Here is an 18,711-nt window from a genome sequence, read left to right as displayed (position 1 = left end):
GGAAATAAGCCAGTCACAGAAGTACAAACACTATGTGATTTCACTATAAGTGAATATAATGAGGTACCTAGAGTAGTCAAACTCATACAGACAGAAAGAAAGAGGGTGGCTACCAGGAGTGGGGAATGGGGAATTACTGTTTAATGGGTACAGAGTTTCAGTCTGGGAAGACAAAAAGTTCTAGAAGTGGATGGTGGTGACAGTTGCACAATAAGGTGAATGTCCTTAATACCACTGAACTATACACTTTAAAATGGCTAAAATAGTAAATTTTACGTTATATATTTTGTCACAATAAAAAAAAGTATAACTATGAAGACTATAGAAACATGAAAAATACTTGTGCTATGTTAAATTTTCAAAAGCATACAAAGGTGTTTGTAGTCTTGACTGTCACTACAAAAAAATGTATGTGAGAAAAGAATTAAAAAGAATGCTATGCTTAAAGAGTTATAATAATGGTGGAGACCATAGGTGATTTCCCACCGCTTTATAAATGTACTGTAATATACTGCTACTTTTTATGCTTAAACTTATAAAGACACTAAGTATAATACCAAAAGAGCAAAGCTCAAGTGTCTGTAACCACAAAGCTCCCTCTGTGCTACTTCTTTCTCCATTCATACAATCCTAAACTTGGGGCACAAAAAAGGTTTATATATGCTTAATATCTGGGGGCTGTGCAACGACCTAACAACTGCTGGGGAGCTCTCAGCGCACAGAGAGGATTTAATTTTAATCAGTTTTCCTCTTATCCTCATTTTCAGAGTTTAAGAAGAAAACCGGCCTTACTTGAGTGAAAATTTGCTATCAACATAACTTCCTTCTTAGTCATTACTTTTAAGCCACTTTAACTCTTTTGTGGTAGAAGCCTGGGGTCTAAATAACTAAGTAAATAAAGTTATCATCAAATACAATTTCTTTTAAAAAGGAGGGTGAGAGAATGTGAAATGGGCAAAGAATCTGAGCAGGAGTCGGAGGACGGGCTCAGGTGCACTGTTCTGGTGAGCGGTGGGGAGACGCGGGGGTGCACAGCTTCCCCCAGACTGCTTCCATCTGTACATGAAGAGGCGATCTGCTGCTCTCTTTACCACCTTTACTGCCGACACGATAAAGACCGAAGGTGACGAAGTTTATAAAAATGCTCTGAAAAATGTAACATGCTTTATAAACTAAAAGGTGGGGCCTTGTCAAGTTCACAACACTCATTTGATTTTTTCTGGGTTGTCATAAGGCACCCTCGTATACGCTATTCTGTTTCCACGTTATTGCTTCTAACTTGTTCTGAAAGCACCAAGTCTTCCCTATCCTCAGAGCTCCCCAGCTCTGCACTTTGGAGAAAGAAGGATGGTTCAAGGCATTCTATTTAACACACGTCAGAGGCATCCCCACAGTATGTAGCAAGAGGCCCACAGAAGGAGAGAAAGCTCATATGGAATAAAGGGTTTCCCACAGCCCACACACAGCACTCCCCGTTTTCATTCAACGGCAGGGCTCTTTCAGCACTATTTTTGAATACCAGTGGCTTCTAAATCCTTCAAAGCAGTAATGAATGTTTCCTATCCTTCTGAAGGCAGGAAATTTAGTAGAGTGAGGGGCATGTCAGACACAGCAGCCTTCCAGACAGTGTTGTCTTCTACTGTGGCAATGTTTACTCAGGTGCTAATCATGCCCTTCCCCTCAAAGCCAGTAATACTCATATTTCCACACAACCCACGTTTTCTGAGAAGGGAAAACTATTTGAGTTTTAATTTTAAATACACTAATAAGTCAAATGGGTAATAAACCACCTTACGACTGATGTGCAAATACAATAGATCCTGCACATTTGAGAAGATGACCAATTCCCAAATTCTCAAATGGCACTAATTTCCAGAATTGTCAGACTGTTCTGTCTTTATCTTGCAATCACTAAGTGATACTTTCAAACCTGCTTGGAATATTGCATAAAGCTTCACAATTCAGACAGTGTTCAATCCCAATTTAATTTCAACTGACAGAGGGCTTTCAAATTCATACAGGGGATCTATGTGTATAACCAAACAACTAAAAGAGGAACTGCTATTGTTCATAATCTCAGAAATCGGTGGAGTATTCGATCTGCCAATGAACCATGACCCTGACAAGATAATGACAGCAAGGAAGGCCAATCTACTGGTACACCCTGACCTAGGTGAATGTGATACAGGAAGATTCAAACTCACAAGGTTAAAATTACTGGATTTTAGAAAAAGATTTACAAAAGGATTCCTTCTGACAGCAACCAATCAGGGCCTTAACCACTGACTTTCCTTGTGTATTTAAATTTTAATTTAATTTAAAATGTTTTATTTACATTCAGGTTTTTAGGAATATATCTCCCACATCAAGCTGCCCAGCTTAATTAAACTTTGGTCACAATTTCTCTGAGTTCAAACAACGCTGACATAAAAACAGGCTATAATTTATTTCACTAAAAAAGAGATTTGATTTTTAAAAAGGTAATTCCAGAATTTGTTTGGCAGTTTCATCTCCTCAACTTACTGGACTTTTTGTTGGTAGTACAGATGGCAACACTTTGTTTTGGTTTTGTTTGGGGTTTTATTGTTCTGTTTAAATTCTAATACAAAGCTTATTAGGTGCTTTCACAGCCTGGTTCCATTGTCTAAGACCACTCATCAGTTCTGCCCAGGAAATTCTGGAAAAGAGAAAATAGTTTCTAGACACCTGGATGATAACCGTGAAGAACATGGGTGCTGGCAGCCACGCTGTGCTACGTGGACCGGGGAGTAGAGGATGCTGGTCTGGACAGGGAAGAACTCAAAAGCACTGAAGGAAGCTAAGAGATGGGGACAGAGAGAAGGAAAGAGCTTCCCAGGCCCACCTGTAGCATGTTCCAGTCTCTGGATCCTGGCCTGAAGCCCAGCTGTATTCCTGCAGAGATTCCAGGACAAAGCCCAGAATTCTTCCAATAAATTGCCCATAGTGTATAAATGAGTTCAGTTAGGTCTCTCTTACTTGTAATCTAGAGTCCCCTAACTAATAGAGGGCTCTATAGTCCTTTCTGTTGATTGTTTTGAAAGAGGCAAGATAGAAATCTGCAGGTCGTAGATGGAGCCCAGCAGGGTATGCAGGTCGGAAAGAAGCAGGAAGCACCTCAGAACATGCTCTGGTGGCAGGGCTAAACAGGGTGATCCAACCTAACACATCCTCAGCAGGCCACCCAAGGTCAACTCCTCTAATTAACCTACCAAGCAATGCTAGGTTGAAAGGGCAGTGAGCTATTCTCTATTCCACACCTTTGCTTTAAAGTAGAATATAGGAGGAGCAGAGCAGTTCTCAGGATACCATCAAAAGCACTGTGCCTGGAGAGCAGAGCTTCCCAAGTGCCAGAACAGCAAACCAAACCCAGGGAAATGGGGGCACAGCACCTCCATCCTACCAAGTCAACTCCCAGGCGGAAAGGAAGCAAACCCCGGCTTAAAAACCAAAGGCACATCAATCAGACAGAGCACACTGATGATTTTTTATACATACCAGGCAAACAGAGAAGAAGCATCCACTACTTTTTAAGTACATCAAAGTCCTTGGTTAAAACATGACTCATCATGATAGTCGCACAACAGCAAAAATGTACGTACTGCCACTGAACTGTTCACGTTATAAATTTTGTTATGTATATTCTACCGCTATTTAAAACAACAAAAAACATGATACATCAGGAGTCAGAGAGACAGACTGAGCCCCCCACCCTGTGGCAAACACCATGCAAGGTGTTACCTGGGACAGTCATGTAAATAACGTGTTCCCTTGCCATGGGCAACTCAGTACAGAACTGGGGTGACTTCAGTGGTCGTTTGGGTGGACAGAAGAGAGCTGTGGTTTGGGGGAGGTGGGAGTGGGGACTGCTGAACCCAAGCAGGCATCTCCTAAAATAAGTAGTGATGAAAACTCACTCCACAGTCTATTTCCCCCACCTCCTAATACCTGATCAGCATGGTCTTACCATTACTAATTCCTAAGTATTTCAACATAAACTCCTCAGAAGTCACTGCTGGTTTTCTATCAGCCACAAACAGATGGCAACCCAGAAGAGTCCTGTTCCCATTATGCCAACTTGGCGGGAGGCTCACCTGCCGCCACCTGAAACACCGATCCCTCCCACCTGCACGCAGAAGGCTCCCAAACACAACTCAAATCCCGCCCAGATGCCCACTGATCAGCATCCTTAAAAGCATGGGGGGAGTCTCATTACAACTCCACTAATTAATAAACATAGGGAGGGACCACATCGCATCCTAATATGATTACAGGAGACTGTAGCTTCCGTTGCATTCCACTCTGCAGTTCAGGCTGGTTCCCGGCCTGATTACACTGGGATGGAATCCAGTTTTCTAATATATCCATATGTATGAGAATCGGAGCAGATCTCATTACATCAAACCTGGAGGAAAACCTCTGGAGATGCTAAAAGTTCGATTTCAGACACATTAATATATCCTTAAAATTTTATTTACAATGAAACCATCTATCCTGTTTTTATAACTCCAACACAGATTTCTTAGCTGCAATTTTTTAACTTAAATGATCAAACACTAAGAGAACACACTGTTCACAAATTTTGCCTAAATTAGAAAACATGAAAGCTACCTCTGTGCATGTATATGTATATATTTGTACACACACACACACACACACACATATATACTGGCAAGGAGGAAGAAACGGAAAAGTAGATTGTTTACTTCATCAGATTCCAAGCAGAGATGCTCCTTTATGCTTTGTGGACGTACCTGCTGATCACCAGGGCCTTAACCACTGACTGCTCCTTGCCTGCTCAGCAAATCAAACGGGACTCTTTAGAACATTAAGCCAAAGTTTTCTTTAGCAGAGACAGCTTAAATTAACTCCTGCCACTTAGTTAACTTTCCTGACACTCTCCAGTAATGAAAGCCTTCAGTGGCTCTGCTCTTGCAATAAAGACCAAAATCCTTAAACATGGGACACAAAGCCCAGCACGAAAAGGGATCTCTTTCGCCAAGGCCTCTGCATTTCCTCAGGGAAGCCATCTCTGACCTTCTGACCAGATCAAATCCCACCTTTATACCTTGTATTTCTCCTTTGTGGTATGAATGAATTAATGAGTTAGCACGTCTTTCAGTGCAAGTAACAGATAATCTCAACTCAGGTTGCCTTAAATAGGGAAATGTATTTCACATAACAAGTCCAAAGGCAGGTGGGTGGTGGGCTCGGATCAGGAGTTCTCTCTGCTCTTTTCTGGGCTCTATCCTTTCCCCTGCACCAGCTTCACGTTCAGACTGTAGCAACACGGCTGTAACAACTTCGGGGACCACATGCAGATAGGACCAGACTCAGAGGAAAAGGACTCTCTTTCCTAGTGGTGTCATTTTAAGATTGAGAAGTTTCCCAGGACTTCCTGGCAGACCAGCACTAGGTCCCTCGCTTATCGCTACAGCAGTCACCGACGTGAGTGGGATCTGCACGACTGGCTGAAACAGATCAGGGCTTATCCTGCACTGGGGATGGATCTCCTTCCCCACAGTACATGCAGATGGGGAGGACATCTAAACAAAGCCGCAACTCCATCAGGAAGGGAAGAAAGGGTGTTAGACATGCACTCAACAGGGTCAGCTAGCTACCAATCTGGGATACAAGCTGGTGGCTGCCAAGAGAAAATCTCCACTGGCTTCACCCACGTGCACCTACAAAACCACCAGCAGCAGCTCAGAGGGGAGGCCACAGGGCAAACCAGGGGGTAAGAGAAGAGATGCAGGACTTCTGATCAGCAGGTGTGGACTGAAGTCCCAAAACTTCTGCTTAACGTGACTATGGGCAAACCTCTGGACCTCAGTTTTCTCATAAAATAGAAAAATATATGCCTGACATAATGTGCAAGGTTACTGTGAAGACCACATAAAATGGCAGATGTGGAAAAAGGTCTTATAAAAGCAATGATCATAACTAAAACTTGTAATGAAAAAAGTCACAAGCCACCGAGAAAAACTCCTCAAAAAAAAAAAAAGGCTGACTCTGGCCAAACTGAAGCAGGTACAATCTACTAATGGACATCTGCTTTAAAAATTATACTTCTACTGATTTACTTGCGACTTGGAGGCTTTCCAATATGACCTACTGATTCTCTCTGAGTCGAGGTGGAATAGGACAACTCCACAGACACTGCCTTAGGGGTCTGTAGAAAGCCGACCCAGGGTCCTCTGTGCTCTGTCGTTGATCCCTCCTCCCCAGGCATGCACAGCAATCATATTCTCACTGCTTTCTAAATCAAAAGGCAGGGTGGGGGTGTTTTACAAGTCAGAAAAGGCTAATAAAATGTAAGTGTTTTCCATTAGGAGAGGGGAGACTGATTTGAATGCATAAGTAGAAGCCAGTGGTTACCCATGAGAAGGCTCAACACAACTCACGTGAAGGCGTGCGAGCCGCGATGCCTATAGATAGTAAGTGCAGAGGCATCTAAGGCCTCCCTGCTAATGCTATTTTTATCAGTGTGGGCATGGAGCCATCCACGTGTTCTACCTGATTTCCCACCTGCCTGCCCCAACTCTTACTTCATTCACCTGTCTCCACTTACCATGGGGTAGAGAGTGGTGAGCGGGCCACAGTCTCAAACCCATCTAAAGAGTCAGACATGCATTCATCTATGCCAACCACATTTTTTCTCATTAGATACATCACCCTTCATTTGGGCAATAAAGTGAGAGGACTGGCCATGCCTAGTACCACGATTCTGGAGGGTGAAAGCAGTGATATTCTGGGCTTACTTTGATGTCTAGGAACATAAAACGCTTCCTCACAGTGAGGGTGCCTTTCTCTCTGAGATTTAAAAATCAACAACATATGATTGTCCACCCTGGTCCAGGCAAAAGAACGAGGTAACAGCATGAGAGCAAAGGCATCCTAGGGAATTACAATGTAGGGAAATGGAGGCAGCAACTGGCAGTCTGGACAGTTTGAGAGGTACTTCTCTGTCCAAGCTCCTTGAGGTCGCACACATGCAGAGCAGTGCTACTCCCAAGAAATACGCTTCCTGGGGGCAGGTGTGTCTAATAAGATCGATGACCCAGAATATTTTCCATCTAAACTATGTGTGTGTGGAAGACTAGGTCCTGCCTCTTCAAAACCCACCCCACTTAATGCAATGTGGTGCCCCGGGGAAGGACATTAGTGAAAAAACTGGTGCAATCAGAAGGAAGTCCAGAGCTTAGTTAATGACAATGCACCAATGTCAAGTTCTTAGTTTTGACAAATGTTCTATAGTTTTGCAGGGCGTTAACATTAGAGGAAGTGGGGTGAAAGGTCGGAGGAACTTTCTGTACCAAGTATCTTTGTACCTTTTCTGTAAATTCAAAATTATTCCAAGATAAAAAGCTTATTTTAAAAAGTTTAGGACACCTGTCTGCTTAAAAAAAGAAAAAAGAAAAGGGAAAAAAGAAAGATACACACCATGGGAAAAGACTTTCTAAGCAATCTATCAAAGTAGAAACTATGGGGAAAAGATTGAAAGACTTGACTACATAGAAAATTTAAACTTTCATACACAAAATATGCCACGCACAGAGTTGGAGTTGAAAGGCAACCAAGAAACTGGGAAAATATTTATAATATACATGCAAGAAAAGGGGCTGACATGCATAACACAGTAAACTTCATATATTTTTAATTTTTTTTAAAAGGCCACATGCCTAGGTGCTCTATCTGCTACAGCTGCTTTCACACATTTTAAATCTGTATATCCAAACTCGAACTCAGCCTCCTTAAATCACATGTTTTTTCCCATTCCACCCACTGCCTCTGACCCCCACCACACACACACCTGGGGGCTCTGCTAGAGAGAGTAGAGCTTCAGTGCAGTCTTCCCCACAAGCAGCTAACTCTGTTTTATTTGTTGGACCACTCCTAACCAAAGTCTCCTTCTAGAATCCAGGACTCTTTTCTTCTTTATGAGCCCAATATGTCAAGCTTACCTACTTGATGCCCGTAATAGTGAAAACAGGTCAAACCACAACCAGAAGTGGGAATCCTGAGAAAACACTAAGGCGTGCAAAGACCTCACAGGTCAAAACCAGATTCAGATTTCAGCACCAGTCAATCAGAGAAAAAGGAATCAGAAAAGCATTCACCTTAGGTGGGCAGTCGCCTCTCACCTGGAGCCCCATTTACCTGGATTTCTAGAAAGACTCACATATTCAAAGAAAAAGCACCTTTTTAAAATAAAATACATTTACGACTAACTCAGCAGGTTACATTAGAACCAACCTATCTTAGTAATTTTTTGGTTGTTGTTATTTCTTTGCTTTTAAATTTGGAAGGGGATCAGAGAATTTGAAGAAAGAATATACTTCTTTCAAGATGTCCCCATATAGTTTATATTATGCCAGAGTTAGAATCATATTAAGAATTAATCTTAATCATATTATATTAAAATTAAGAAGCAAAAAGAACACTGAAGTTCCCTACATAAAACAATATAGAGGTCAAGAAACAAAATATTTTTCACACCAGATAGCGTGACCATGATTAAAACCACTAGATAAAAATTCAGGGGCTAAAAGTTTGCATTCCAGTTGATTATATTCTTCCAACAACCTGAGGCAGACTTTCTGTTGCCCTACTTACCTAGAGTTTCCTATGCTATGAGATAGTAGTTCACTTCTAAAAATAACACTAAGTACTAAACACAGTACTTAAGGCCAAGAAGACACAAGATGAAGAGAAGAATTAAACCCAATCTTACCTTCCTGAAGCTCATTCATGATCTAATTTGTGAACTACTCCAGACTCTCCAGCACGCCTCCTTCCTCAGACATCTCACCTTGGGTCCACTTCACCACTCATTAGCACCAAAGGAGGTTCGACTCAAACAAACTGTGCTACTCATTAACCATCTAGCAAAAGGTTTGATGACAACTGCCTGAAATTAAAAGGGTGAAGTAACTGGCTTAAACTGACCTCCGGTGATTACTGGTATCGTTCATGTGACAGTGCTTACCCCTCTCCCACAAGTCTCAGCTGTCCTGCATACACCAGGGAAATAGCTCAGTTCCCGAAAGCCAAGCACATGCACATCTTTCTGTGCCACATGAAAGAGAAAAACGTCACCATCTAAACATGGGTGAAGGCCGGCCAAGGAGATTCCATTTCTATGACCATTAATCAGCAGAGACCACGGTTGTTTGCAAATCACAGAAAGCAAAGAAAGGGAAGACAATGGGATATTCCAAGGCTCTCAGAATTAAAAATGATACACCATTTCTGAACCATGGGTCAATCCTAAGACTACTCTACTTATCTACAATACACCTATTACATTAAATTCATAGGAGGCTGATTTCAAAGCATCTCATAAACATTATTGCTTCTATATATAGTTCTGTGAAAAAGAGCTTTTTTAGCCTACGAGGGACCTACGATGGTACTTAATGTTTCTCTATTCCATTTCTTGCACATGAATACACATAAGATACAAGTCCTATTCACTATACTGTACCACAAAATTTTTCACATTAGTTGATCAAAAAAATAAATAAATCTATTCCATACTGCAATGCAGTCATGAAGCTTCTTAGTGGTCCAGGAAAGGACTGGTACTGATGAGTTAAAATTAAAGGTTGACATAATTAGATAAAATTGAACCAAGTTGATAACTTGTGGATTTCATGTATCAGCACTTTGCTCTCCACTGATAACAGAGACCTGGCTGTCATAGTTGTAAGAATGGTGAGGAGAAGGGAGGTGCAAAATCAGACACAAAGAGGATGCCATAAATCCGGAGAGGCTGGGAAATGATGCTCGAGTAAGCTACGGTGAATAGATTCTGGGCAGCACCCCAATCCCACATTACTTAATTTATCCCCAAGTCCCTCAGAATCAAAGCTGAGTGACGAGACAAAACAATGTGTGTGCCACTTTCATCCTCACTCTGTCAGTATTAAAAATTATTACTATTGGAATAAGATAAGCAAACTGAGCTTTCTTTTACTGAGTTGCTGTGTTTTACCCCAAGCATTTCAAATATTACAGAAGTTATGTCATCATTCAGATATCAGAAAATTCTGCAAAGTTAACTTCCTACATAGGAAACACAGACTGGGTTTCTCATTTCCTGGGAAAAGACGGCAAGCACAAAAACAAAAAGGGTTCAAACTATTTGCAGGCATAGGGAAATGGGACCTGAATTTAGTCACATTCATCCACCTAGCCATTCCCATGATTCAACCTCCTTAAACTTCTTTCAGGTAAGTTAAATCCAGGTATGACTTTTTGAAGGCATTCTTGTCTAATATGACAGATGTTAATACATAAGCCTTCTGATGACTTAACGTTTCTGTACAGTAACGATGGCCACCTGAAATGTCAGCTCTGAGTGTCCAGGGTTTTCATCCACAGCATTAGCCTAACTTCTTATCATGCATGAATTTGTCCATCCGGTTTTATGGCTAGGAGGACTGTCTGAAGCTTAAGAAACTGATTTATGTGTGAAGATAATCCTGTAAATTCTCAGCATATGGTAACAACACTACTGATCAGCTTTTCTAAAATATTAAAACTGTCCCAGTACTAACCAGCCTGTCCTCATGGAGGACCTCTGACACTACTATTCTATCGCAGCAATCATTAACAATGCCATGTGTTTCCCCAGGACGGTATCATATATTCTTAAAAGCCAAAGATGAAGAAAAGGTACTTACGGGGACAACAACATGGTACTCAAAGTATGTTCTACACAAGACTCCTCATTTCTCTTGCCAGAGACTGAAAATTACACACACACACACACACACACACACACACACACATCAGATGTAGATGCCTCAGAAATTTAAACTAATCATCCATTGTTGTTTCCAAGAAACTGGTCAAAGAAACATTCAGTTAGGATGAAAAAATTGTGAACCCAGTAACATCTGTCTATATCTAAGTAGAATCCGAAAACAATGAACAACAGTTTTAGAAAGCAGATACCAAAAAGCCTGTAGAACCGAGTGTCCCAAACAGTAACTAGCTTGGGATCAACAGCTGAGATTTAAAAGGAAAGGTTGAGACTGTCATAAAAATTATTCATGAAAAAGGCCAACTTCTTAGCCTTCACCAGACATGAACAGATCTGATATAACAAAAACCTTAACCCAGCGGCTCTACTATGCCCATTACAAACTGGGAGAAAATGTCCAAGTATTAAGACTACTGAAAAGAGTAATAGCAGAAATAATTGTAACAACATAATAACTTATGCATTTCCAAATCCTTTCACACCTATTAAGGTCGAATTTAAGTCTTTAATTTTTAAAAAGTGAGAAGTTGTAAATCTTAAATTGCAGTGTGTGCTATCTTTCTCAAAGCTCTTTCACATCCATTTTGACTGTGCTTTTGATTAAAAATAATAACAGTGAGAAAGATGTCCAAGTAAGTCTATATTATCTGCACAGCACCTCTGCACACCTACAGAGTAATCTTCTACACTCTACATCCTACTACATCACTACTACTGGAGGCTTTCCATAAACACTACTTCTCCATTCTATTCTTAAAATACTCTTTCTTTCAAAGGTGGGTATCCTTGTCACCACACAAGTGTAAAGACTTCTATTTCTACTTACTGACATCAGAGAAATAGATTTGATTCTGAATTAAGCACATTTAAAAGGAAAATAGCATAATTTTTATATCCATGAATAATCCAAAATTTTAACTTTGACCCCTCATTTTCTGTGAAAGCCAGAAATCAAATGGAGTTGATGCACTGGTATAGGTCCTAACATGCCAAAAACAGAAGTTAAAAGGAAAAGAAAGCCCAAGTTTATCAGAGCTTGAAGTAGTTTATGGAGATGCAGTAATTAATTCAATGTTTCTGAGCAAAGGATGTATTCAATTTTAACTGAATGTGCAGTGGGCATCTACGTCCTTGATTTCCTGGAATGACTTCCCTTTCTTTAGTTAAAAGCACCCCAACTCACCTTGTGATTCTTCCACTCTATATCTTTGTAGGACTGGCAACTGAAAGCAATCCTACACACCCACACACACACCCACACACACACACCCCCAAAGGGCAAATTACCTAACAAGGCCAGTCATAGCCTCTCTCCAAGAAAACTAAATCTTATGACACAAGAATGAAATCAGTGAGTGCTGTCTTCAAGACCATGGCACCTGAAACAGACTGCCTATTAGGTGGTTCCTGAAGCCTAGATCCTCAAAGGTCTGATTCTTGGCCTCCAAAGCCTAATAGTTCAGCATTTTCTATGCCTATGTTATATGTAAGTGCTATGCCTACAGTTCTGTAACCTCTCTTTTTCACTCAATAATATATAATGGGCATCTTTCCAGACTGGTTAATATAGACTTATATCATTATTTTCAATGGCTGCATGCAAAGAAGGTACTCTGATCTATTTAATCAATTCCTTATTTAAGGTTATTTCTAAATAACCATACACAGTAAACAGTTATTTACCATATACATATATCTGTCCTAACTTTTCCTATTTTTTTTAGGATAAGTTCCTAAATGTGGACTTGCTAGGTTAAATGCTATGCAAATTTTACATTTTGACACATAATAGTAGCTATTTAGAGTAAGTGCATCAATTTATGTCTTTACTGAGACCAAGAGTACACATTTCCCTTCATCTTCACCAGCACTGGGAATGACTTATCATCCTTATTCCCACTTCAAACCGGGAAATGCCCAAATATTAAGACTACCAAGAGAAGGAATACCAGAAGTAATCGCAATAATATATCACTTTATATCAAGCTTTACCAAATCACACCCAGTAAGGCCTAAACTGAGTCTAAATTATATCGCCAATACAATCATTGAAAAATAGTGTCTTGGTTGGTTCAGGCTGCCATTAAAAAATACCATACTCTGGGGTGGCTTAAACAAGAGAAATTTATTTCTCACAATTTTGGAAGCTGAAAACTCCAACATTAAGATACCAACAAGGTAGACTCATTTGCGACCTCTCCTCTTGGCTTGTAAGTGGCTCCCATCTGGCTATGTGCTCACATGACCCCTTCTTTGTGTGTGGTGGGGGGTGGGGAGGGAAGTGTTGCGGAAAGGGTCGGTGAGGTGAGCTCTCTGGTGTCTGTCTCTTCTTATAAGGGTACTAATCCCATCATGAGGGCTTCACCCTAACCCTAATTACCTCCTAAAGACCCCATCTCCAAATACCATCACATTGGGGGACAGGGCTTCAACATAAGAATTTGTGGGACAAACATTCAGTTCATAACAAATGGTATCTTATTTTTGCTTTTAATTTCATTTCTTTAATTACTAGTAAAATTGAATATTTTAATATATTATTGGTCATTACTTTCCTTTTTTTTTTCTTTTAAAAATGGTCTGTTCTGATTCCAAAGCTGGAACAGGAAGGGTACAGGATGAGCCTGAAACATCTCCTCACACCAGAAAGCAAGGAAACTACTACAGGCTACTAGAGGTGTGTCATAAGGACTCAGAGCCAACCTGAATAAATCTATCTGTCCAAAGATACAGCAATTTGAGCATCAAAAGGACAATAACTGAAATGGACTGAAACACACCATGTATGCTACAACAGAGAGTTCATAAAGATCCTCAAAAAAAAAAAAAAGGAAAGAAAAGACCCTCCTCTATCACCACTGGAGGATGCTCGAGAACCAACTCATGATTTTTGCAAAGTGGCAAATAAAGGAAAGTAATCAAACATTCCTAAACAATCTATACCCCCATACAGCAAAACATACCACCATTACAACATCAGCTGGGAAACAAAAACATCACCTGCATCAGCTGCAAATTTCAGAAAGATGGATCATATGTCACTACCCATATGGAAGGGAAATTATAGGGCCCAGCAAGAATATAACGTATACATTAGTTTTATCCCCCATGATTTCCATATTTTTAAAAGGTGTTATGCATTATAAAGTAACGATTTTCTGTTTTAATTAAACAAAGTTGTCTATAATTTCCAGTGACAGCTCTTGATCATCATGAAATTACCTCGGTTTCTAACACTTAGTATACTAAAATTTAGAATGTTTATAAACAAAATATAATATATGCATACAATGCAGCCTTAAAAAGGCAGCAAATTCTGATACATGCTACAACATGGATGAACCTTGAAAACATGCCAAGTGAAATAAGCCAGTCAGTCACAAAAGGACAAATACTGTATGATTCCACTTATATAAGGGACCTAAAGTAGACAAACCCATGGAGATACAAAGTAGAAGGGTGGTGGTCACCAGTGGTGGGTGGGGAGGTGGGGAGGAGGACAGAATGGGAAGTTATTGGTTAATGGATACAAAGTTACAGTTCAGTAAGATGAAAAGGTTCTGGAGATGGATGGTGATGATGGTTGCATAACAATGTGAAAGTAATGTCACTGAACTGTCCACTTAAAAATGGTTAACATGGTAAATTTTATGTTATATATATTTTATCATAAAAAAACTTAATATGTTTAATATGTTAAAATTTAGTTGACTAAATTAACATTATTCTGGCCAAATTAAAAGAAATTTGACAATTCAATTACATATTCCCTTAAGTTTCACTAAGGACAAATGTACAATTTGAGAAAAGCTTTTGGTAACACTGAAAATACTTCACAGGGTAGGAACCAATGCAATAACTAAATCAAGACATTTCATAACAGAAGTTTTACTCAATTTTTTAATGCATTTGATGAATCACATGCATAGGTGGGTCACTCAATCTATCTTCCATCTTTCTCCATCCACAGAACAGGAAAAAGACTATAATTGCTACTATAAATGCAGTGAAACAGATGAAGAACAATGTCCTAGCTTAGCCCTGCACATGGTAGGCACTCAACAAACATCTGTGAAATTCAGATACTCAGTGAACCTGCTGTAAAACCAAAAAACAACTTGGGCTTCCCATTCTGTCCTTGACACTACCCAGCGAGAAGGCTGACATGCAGCCTGAAGGAAGACTGCTGTCTCTTTAATGTTCTTTCATTGCTGGGGATCTCAGCATTGATGCTGGATGGTTCAATATGAAATAGGTTTCATGAACCACGTATCCTTTTATGGGTTAAAAAAGTTTTTTTCCTTTCAGAGTTTTTGTGGGGAAAATATAAATAATGAAACTACCACTCATATAGCTCCATATGAAAACTAGAAAGTTCAATATGATGCACACACCTTTTCTAAATGAAGTCAGCTTTAAAATAAACAGTAGTAAATACATTACTATTTCTCAGGCACAGGAAGTAATTCTGGCTTTCCACTCTTCTCCTATGTCATAAAGCTGCACCGTGTTAAAAAAATTTTTCCCTATACGATCCCTCTAACTTAGTACTACATACTTCTAAATCTAGAGGTCAACACCACCTCCCCCATCACATGAAAACACTGCTGCTTTCAAAGCCCTTACTAAAATAGAGCACTTAAATTCTCCAAGGAAATTCACATCCTCTAGCAACTCTCTCACACAAATTAAGTACTGTGCTTTAACTGAGGAACTAAACACTAGATTTAGCTACTCACAATTCATTCATATACCGATTTCCACAACAGTAAACTATCAGGAAATAAGAAGGAATGCCTGAGATCCTCCCAATATGAGCGCGGCTATCATTGTACAGCGTTGAGATCGGCTTCCAAACTGCCCCGCCAGATCGCCAGGAGTCCAGGCAGCTGCCTCTGGTTTGCAGCGAGGCTATCTATGTACAAGGTGCCCTGTCACTTCACATTCATCACAACCCCAGACCTCAGCAACAGGTCCTGCGGGGCCGGAGGATGAGCATTCTCCAGGACCACAGCACCGTTCCCAGTGGCCTTGCCTGCAAGAACTAAACTCCAAGAAATGGAAACCTGAGACACAGACAGAGAGGCACAAAGAAAGGGACCCCCAAATGAATTTTTACATTCTTCAAAACCGTAAAATTAATTATTTTCCCTGTGCTTTTTAAAGAACCTGCCTACCGGGTATCTTTAAAGTGCTGCTGAACTACTGCAAAATACAATGACGAGGAGAGCCCCCAGATAGAGAAATTCAGGGCAGAGCTCCCCGTAAGGGGAGCTGACTGTCCACCAGGAGAGAAGTGTTAGAAGACTTTCTGATCACCATGGCAATTTAGCAGATAAGTCACATCCACCCCCGAAAGGACTGTGCCACCCTTATTTCCTTCCACAAAGCTAGAGGAACCTCACCTTTCCAACCTTGAAGTGGTATGACAAGAAAAAGCAGTCACCTCTCCCTACTAATTGCCGGAGCGGGTCAAACTTCAGAAACAGCACTATGCACTTTGTTTTTTAAGCAGAGGAAAAAGAGGAAGGGTTGGCATTCTGGGCGGAATCCCCGTGATTTGCCAGAGGAAACTGCACAGACCAGACAGCAGGAGCGCCAGCATTTCCATGCAGCTGCCACGACAGGTGACCGGGCCGCTTTGCAGACACCCCGCTCGCTCAGGGGTTTCACGGAGGTGGGGCGGCAGGAAGGGAAGGCGGGAGGGGGACAGCCTGGAGGACGAGAAGGTGGGCAGAGGCCGGGAGGGAAATCCACTCCATCCAGACGCCGGGGAGGAAGACGAGGAGCACTGTCTCCCCAGGGAAACCGTTTTAAGGGGTTTTCTGTCTCCACAATTAAGAAAAAAAATGGCTCCAAGCCAAACGCCTCCTGATTTACACACATACACACACACACTCACGCGCGCGCGCGCACACCAAGCTCCTCTATCGCCCCATTTTCTTAGACACTGAAACAAAAGGCTAAAACCGCTAAACGGCAGCCAGCGCCGCCCGGAGCCCGGGTGTCGGCCACCGTCTCCCCACCGCGCCCTCGGGAAAGCCCAGGCGAGGGGGCCCAGCCGCCGCCCCCCGCCCGAGCCCCGGCCCCCGGCCGCCCGACGCGCCCCCGCCCGCGCCCGGCAGAGGGGCCTGGCCGGGGCCGGGGGCCCGAGCGCCCGCCCCGAGGGGACAGGCGCCCGGCCCGGCTCCGGAGGGCGCTCCGGCCGCCGGTCGGGCCCGCCGCCTCCTCCACGGGAGAGCGGCAGCGCCCGGGCCGGGACGACGGTGACAAGAGCCCCGCTGGCGCCTCACCTCCAGGCGCCGGTGGCGGCGGCCCCGCGCTCCTCCGCGCCTCTCCCCCTCCGCCTCCAGCAGCCCCGCCGCCGCCGCCGCCGCCGCCTCCCCCAGCGTCTCCGCCGAATCTCCGCCTCCCTCGGCCGCCGCCGCCGCTGCCGTTGGGCCCGGCTCTGCGCCACGTGACCGCGCCACGTGACCCGGCGCGGCTGGTAGGCGCCTCCCCGGCCGGCCTCGCGCCCTCGCGCCCCCGGGGACCCGCGCCCCGGCCGTTGAGGCCCGCCGGCTCCGGGCTGGGGGTCACGGCCCCCGCCGCCCTCACCTCGCGCTCCGCCGCGGTCGGAGCTGCTGCCGGGCCCGCCGTCCGCCTGCTGCCACGCGCGAGACCCCCAACTAAACAGACCCTCCGGCCCCCGCACACGCGCGAGCACCCCCTCAGCGCCCACACGCATCCCCCAACGCACGGGCGCGCGCGCACCCATTCTCGCGCACGTGTCCCACACGCGCATCCCGCAGTCCTCGTCCCTCGGGGCAGCCACACAGCCCGGGCACCGGCGAAAACAAGTGGTGACCACACCAGTCCGAAGCCCGCTCCCTTGAGGAATCCTTCCTGCCCGGTAATGGAAGGGTTGGGTGCAGTCCGAACTTAATGTGAGCCGGAAGTGGATGTCACGGTCTGAAGCTGAAAGTCTCTAGAAAGCGCGCGTTGCTTGTGCTGTGAACCACCGTACGTCTCCATGAAGACGGTCAGTGAGGTGTCTTTGATGGTGATGATCTCACATACATTGTATCTCTTTTTCAGGTGGTCTTATGGGGAAAAAACTGGGTAGCGTCATTTTAACTCAGAGAAGCGTTCACAGCCTATTCCCCTCCATGCAATTGGTGTCCTGCTAGGAATGGAAACTTTTGTATCCGTCCTTCATTTTCCATCATATACACAGAAATAGCATTGCTGATTGTGTGACCGCTCACGTATGTGTAGTTTTTTAAAAATAGACGAGCAAAAAAAAAAAAAAAAAAAAAAGACAAGAGCAGCATCCTTTCTTTCTTGATTTGAGGATTAACATGCCCTACTTAAGTATAGCAGCCAATGTTTGCAAGCGTTCTGTACTTTTTTCTATTTTGCCTATTTGCCAAAATTTTCACATCAGCTTCAGCTTCAGATTTAAGAATTTTGGCTTTCGTGAATTTCTGGTTGTCAGAAAGAAAATAAAAGAGTTGGCCTAGAGTCTTTAAATTCTGAAATCTCATGCCTACGATTTCACAAGTGTTGGCAAGTGCTGCCTAGATTGTATTAATTTTTTAAGTTTTTAAGCGATAATGTTTGCCTCATGAATGTATGCATGTAAATGTAATGTGTTCAAGAGAAGTACTAATATAAGCATTATTTAATCTCATTTTGTAACATCTCTAAAATCAATTTTCAAACCTTTCAGAAATAAAACTGCATTTGTCTTAGAGTACCTTAAACATAAAAGATAATACTCAATTCAATGTAATGAGTATTATGCTTCAACTGGGGGCTTAATATTATGATAAAGACTGTGGGGAGAACCAAAGGAAGTATACAATATGGCCCTTACCCTCAAAATGTACAGCCTCTAACCACACGCACACACATTAACTGGGATCAGCAGTCAGGACCTG

The 18,711-nt window shown here is 42.6% G+C and overlaps 1 protein-coding gene across 8 annotated transcripts in view; it reads right to left on the bottom strand.

Moving 5' to 3' along the window:
* Positions 1–17,197, bottom strand: part of TULP4 (TUB like protein 4) — a 228,360-nt gene extending 211,163 nt beyond the window's left edge. For 2 of the 8 annotated variants that reach the window (XM_057738408.1, XM_057738416.1), the window contains exon 1: positions 17,083–17,197. The gene's annotated coding sequence lies outside the window, so the exon portion shown is untranslated. Of the gene's footprint in view, positions 1–8,752; positions 8,930–17,082 lie in introns of all 8 variants that reach the window. The other 6 variants (XM_057738414.1, XM_057738409.1, XM_057738412.1 and 3 more) reach the window with 5 other exon arrangements.
* Between the last annotated feature and the right edge of the window lie 1,514 nt (positions 17,198–18,711).

The sequence above is a fragment of the Hippopotamus amphibius genome, chromosome 6, assembly GCF_030028045.1.
Source record: "Hippopotamus amphibius kiboko isolate mHipAmp2 chromosome 6, mHipAmp2.hap2, whole genome shotgun sequence".
Lineage (NCBI taxonomy): Eukaryota > Metazoa > Chordata > Mammalia > Artiodactyla > Hippopotamidae > Hippopotamus > Hippopotamus amphibius.
Note: the sequence above shows the minus strand (reverse complement) of the source record. Positions and strands in the feature narration are given on the sequence as shown.